The sequence below is a fragment of the Trichoplusia ni genome, chromosome 15 (assembly GCF_003590095.1).
Source record: "Trichoplusia ni isolate ovarian cell line Hi5 chromosome 15, tn1, whole genome shotgun sequence".
In the NCBI taxonomy this organism is placed as follows: Eukaryota; Metazoa; Arthropoda; class Insecta; order Lepidoptera; family Noctuidae; genus Trichoplusia; species Trichoplusia ni.
Genome location: NC_039492.1, coordinates 4145312 through 4150799, shown reverse-complemented (window position 1 = coordinate 4150799; position 5488 = coordinate 4145312). Strand labels below are relative to the sequence as shown.

The following is a 5488-nucleotide window of genomic DNA, read 5'->3' as shown; positions in this document are numbered from 1 at the left end:
TTAATGTCAGTTCAGTTTGAGTCTTCTGCTTTGTGTAAAGTGCATTGATAATAATCTGAGCCATTCTCAGGTGCTGAGCGAGATGGAGATAGGTGTTTGTTGTGGAGTAAGTGAGATGGGTGTTCTTGAATAGAAACATCAAAATTTTACAGCGTTTTTATTGCGCTCGCGCTGATCCAAGTGTTTACATGTCCGCGTCCGGTTTGCTTTCGGAGTTTGGGCAGAGGTATGCTCCCGATATTGAGGCAAGACCGCTTTTTTCAAGTTCCTATCTATCTATAAAATTTTCGGATGTAAAACGATGATAAAGAGTTAATTAACGTGTGAAATTTACTAAAATTAGATGAAGATGTTCAATTGAAATTCCACCACTTCCACCACTAATGATTTTTACAAGCTACGTTTTAATGAATATAAAATTAAAAGTTTGCGAGATTTTTTGCTTTTCTAAACCTACATGGTGGGCTTATCGTAATAAAATCATTAAAGTAAATTAAAAAGAATAAAAGAGCTAAAGTTATGAATTTATCACATGTGGCCTGTCCTTTAATCCTATAAAGTTACGTTAAGGCGAGGCAGATAAATTAAAATGTTAATGCCGGTAAAATATTGAACAAACATGGCGCAGTGCGGAGCGAGACGAATTCGGCATGCGATAGGACACTGGGAATACGACTCGGAATCAGGTGACACATATTTATATTTTTTTTTTATTTGAAATAAGTGTGAAGGTTGTTTTGCGTTTTATTTTGTTTAAATGAGCACCTCCTGTACTATGAAACAATACATTTCATTTAAAGTTTACAATTACATTTAGGTACTTACTAATAAGTAGACTCCATTTTTGTAAGAAATGCTTGCTCGCTTTATGACTATTTTTTATCCTTTTTATTTCTTACATATCGTAAGAAACAAACGAAGAAACTAAGATATTTATTATTGAAAATATAAAGCGGAGTAGAGAGGCTAACCAAAAATTACCAACCCTTGGTTTTTAATTTATTTTGATTAAGTTAATGTCATCCTTACAAATTGCGCGCACATCAGTTTTGTCAACATCGGCTTATCCATAATTTCACAACTCATAGACAAGCACTGCTGGTGTAGTGGTATCATGCAAGATTCCCATTCTTGCGACCCGGGTTCGATTCCCGGGCAGTGCACTTACTTTTTGCATTTTCTTTTTTAAGTAATAAAAAAGACTTATTTTTATTTTAACTTAGATTAAATTACTTTGCTCGTAAATACATGTTACAAGCATTCTTTCAATATCTAGTACCTTCTATTTATTCACAAATGTATTCCAACAACCTGATTTTAATACTTTTCTGGTACTTTACCTTAAACATTATTTTATACTTAAACTTTAATTAAATACACCTACATTTTGATTCTAAAAAACAAATACCTCAGACTTATTTATGTATAAAATACCTAAGATTCCTATCTCGTCTGACGCGGTAGGTTGACATGAGAATCTCAACGGGGACTTATAAGCGCTAAAATTCCCATGCGAAAATATTCCTGTACGCATCCCATGGGACTCGACCAAATTAAGTAGGTATACCCCCCATAACTCATCATGGTATTCGTGAGTCATTGATAAAATCACAAGACGGAAATGACTCAAAATGATTGACAGCGTCTAGCTCCCAAACTTTCTTGGAAACCGTTTTTGTGCGTCTGATATCTAAAGTTCTCGCCCTCCCCTTTGAATATTTCTTGTTATTTTTGTTGGTTTTTCAGCCTACCAGTGACCTTGACACCTGTAAAGTGTCGAAGTGGTGTCGTAAATATTAAACTGAGGCAGGATTCGATGGAAATATGATGATTAATGTTCAATTATTAAATGCAGGAGAATTTTGTACGTTTCTGACTGTTTTGCTCTTATGGTCTTTTTACTTTAATATAATTGTAATAAAAGCTATTTTTTGTGAGGCTTTGGTTACAATCTGACTCACAACTCAATCAAAGTACTTCGAAAACTGAATCACTTGCTTCTTAATCAACTTTTTTAGAATGGACCCAATCTTAAGTGGGAAAATATGAGTCCAAAGTTCATTGAGAACCAAAACTTTCCAAGATTCACATTACTGTGAATTAGTCAATGACTCCTATAAATTAGTGCAGGGTGATTCAGAAATAATTGTATAGGTACAGTTTATAATGAAAGCGAGTGAGTAATGTATAGGTGATGATGTGGAATAACCCGGGTGCAGGTAAAATTTAAGGTTTAATTTGGGGTTCTAAGATTCACCCTGTATTTGGTCTAAATAAGAAAGGAATAAAAACTAAAATCGGCATATAATTATGGTCATCAAGCATCAATTGCAGTGATAGCCAAGTGACATGACTGTTGGCCAGCCAAGTCAAAGGTTCAAATCTCGGCAGAAAACGATGCCCTTTTGATTTCATGTGTGTATTACAAAGTTATAACAAATAACTAATAGGAAAACATCGTAAGGAAGCAGCCTACCTGAGATTCACGTCGGATTAAAAAGTAAGACGATTTCATATCAACCATAAGAAAAGATGAAATAAAATAGACAATTTCTAAAGGTATCATAATTCTGTGATAAGATAAAATGAAAATATGACCTAAATCTCACGTCTCTAAAATGCCCAACACAGTACGAAAATTGCAGGAACTTAGATCAGAATGACGTATAACCCCTCAGTATTAAAATATTTTATTAAAAACTTACATCATATTTGGTCCTTAGTTTAACCAAAGTCCATTAAACAAACTAACAGTAACACCGGCACACAAACGATGTCATATCTAATCACAAATCGTAAAACATAAAACGCTTACATTAAAACCTTAACTTGCATTTCAACACGCGGCGATAGGGTCAACTATTGTTGAAATAAAGGCTTTTAAATACAACTAATTAACTAACTCATTACACCGCGAACTGGGGCTAATAAAATAAAATGTTATTAAGAAATTACTGTTAACGTTTCTTACAGCGCTATTAGGCGTGTTTTGTATGCTTTGTCGTAGTGTGGATACGGCGAAATGTAGGATGTAGGATTATCAAAATTGAAAGTATGAAATTCGTCTGCACTTTTGATTTATTTTGGGTACTAAAATTATGATGTTCGGCACCTGATCAAAGAGTGGCTAAACTTTTTGGAATCGGTAGTGCACAATTCAGTATCGAAATTATGCTTTTAGACATCTACTGAATATTGAGAAAGTAATTACCAGGGTTTACCTGATTAAATTGCCTAGTGGATTGAAGCTGACATTTTCTTTCCAGTCTCAAGATACGAAATTACGTATCTATAAAATACAAGTAAATAGGTTTTTTTTACCTATTTACTTGTATTTTATAGATACGTCACATATCTACATGATCATTTTTAAAATGATATCTCTTTTCATTCTATCTGGTAAAATAACTATAACAGAAATCGAAAAATTGTATCCAAGGAGGTCAACACTATTCTTTCTCACCATCAAAGAACAATAACTCGTAAATATTTATCACGCGTTGTAAATGACTATTTTTCAAGGGGCACTAATTATTTCTACAATCGGCCTAAGAAACGCAGCAAACAATTGATTTGACTCAGGTGGACTACCAAGATTTCTTAAAGTTCAACTAAAGTAATGTGTGAAAGAGAAGGCGCTCTATACAATGTAGTGCTGTCTCTCTTCCGCCAGTGCAACCGTGTTACTTTGAGGGTTAATGGTAGGGGTCCCTTGCTTTTTCACTTCGAACCTTGCCGATACGTTAATGGTCATTAGTTTGAAAAATGCTACTTCTTATTTTATTAAAAAGGAGGTTTTTATGATTTTGTATGCCTATACATATGATTGTATGCATGTCGTTTTTGGTTTACGCTTTCACACGTCTTGGGAGATTTCTGAGATCTAATTAGGAGATTGTTAAAGGATATTTCGAGGGCCACTGACACGGAATTAGGTTGCTAATTACTGTCGTCATTTATTTTTATCCTATCAAATAAAAATATTGTGTTCATTTTATTAGGATAATTCCCACGTATACACTTAAAAAAGCTAATACAGGCATGGAGATACTAGAATCTCTACCATATGACCTGGCACTGAAGCCTGCTCTCAGACTAGGCATTTTGAAATATAAATTAAAAAGCGACGAATTGGACAGTCTATTCCCTAATAAACATCCCACACAAACTATAGTTGTGTCACGTTATAATAAGTCATAAACAATTGTTTTTTCGAGTCACGGAAATTTCCCAAAATAAAAAAAATGCACACTGAACAAACAGACACAAAATATTTTATTTTAAAAGTTAAACAGGTATAAATTTTACCGTTTCCCTATCCTTTAAGATACAAATCGATATATCTTATCCACACTCCATCCTTTTACTCTATCAACACAACCTCCTTCCCAGTGCGTCACAAGTCACAATTCATTAAAATTATCGTCAAACTGACTTGAATAGGGATGTCGAGTGACTGCTATTGCAAGACGTATCGACATTATAATCTCAGATCACTATCGACATTCCTGCACAGTCACTTGACTGGGGTGGTTCCGTCGCTTTGTGTTACTAGTACCATATTAAGCGTCTAATGTATGGAATTTAATTTCTAAAACTCATCCAGTGCTGTAAGGACAGTTTGTAGAATGTTCGTAATGGCGTTTAAGACGTTTCGTTTAGATCGTATCTTATGACATTGGTCGTAAGTTGAAAGCTAATCAAAATGTTTTAATCGATGACGCGATAACATTAGTGATGCGCTCGTTCCGTTTCAAAAACGTTTTTGCTGTCGAGGGACGTTTAATTTTGTGTAGTGAATTATGTATCAGTTATTAATATTTCATCAGCGTCTTCAGAAATGACATTTAATATTTATTACATCGTTTCATTCATGTATTGGTCAAGCTTAAATTTTAAACTAATTGGTATTATAAACGGCTTCATATTGTTTTATGCTTTTATAATTGATTGGCATACTAATGTTGGCTATTGCCAGTAATTTAAAAGTAAAAGTGAGTAGGCACTAATTTAGTAGTAAACTTCAAATCAACAAGCGATTCAATTTTACAGTAAGTTCTATCGCACTTACTGAACATAACGTCACCAATGCAAACAGAACATCGATATCGATAAACCAAAATCAATATCAACACAACCACAACACTAAAGGTGAATGAATTCTTTGCATTACTTAATTGATTTGTTAGATATCTCTCGTTGAGTGAGCCGTAGTTAATTGAGATTCTAAAACATTATATCGTTCTTCTGGCTTCGACGAGACCACCTAAATTGATTTCAATTTGTTAAAAAAAACATGACTAGAGGGCCTACTACGTCTGAAAGTAATATTATAACGGGTGTGAAAGGGACGCTGCTCTAAGTCTGATATTGCGCTGTCTCGCTTTTACAATTGGAATAATATTACTTTAAAATATGGTGGTAGGTACCTTTTGACCTGTTGGATGAATTATTATAGAATATTAAGTGGTATCAAATAATAAGTTAA

General features: G+C 33.9%; 1 non-coding gene across 1 annotated transcript; it reads left to right on the top strand.

Moving 5' to 3' along the window:
• Positions 1-1092: 1092 nt before the first annotated feature.
• Trnag-ccc lies at positions 1093-1163 on the top strand. The gene has a single exon. It is a non-coding gene; the product is annotated as a tRNA-Gly (tRNA).
• The last annotated feature ends 4325 nt before the right edge of the window (positions 1164-5488 follow it).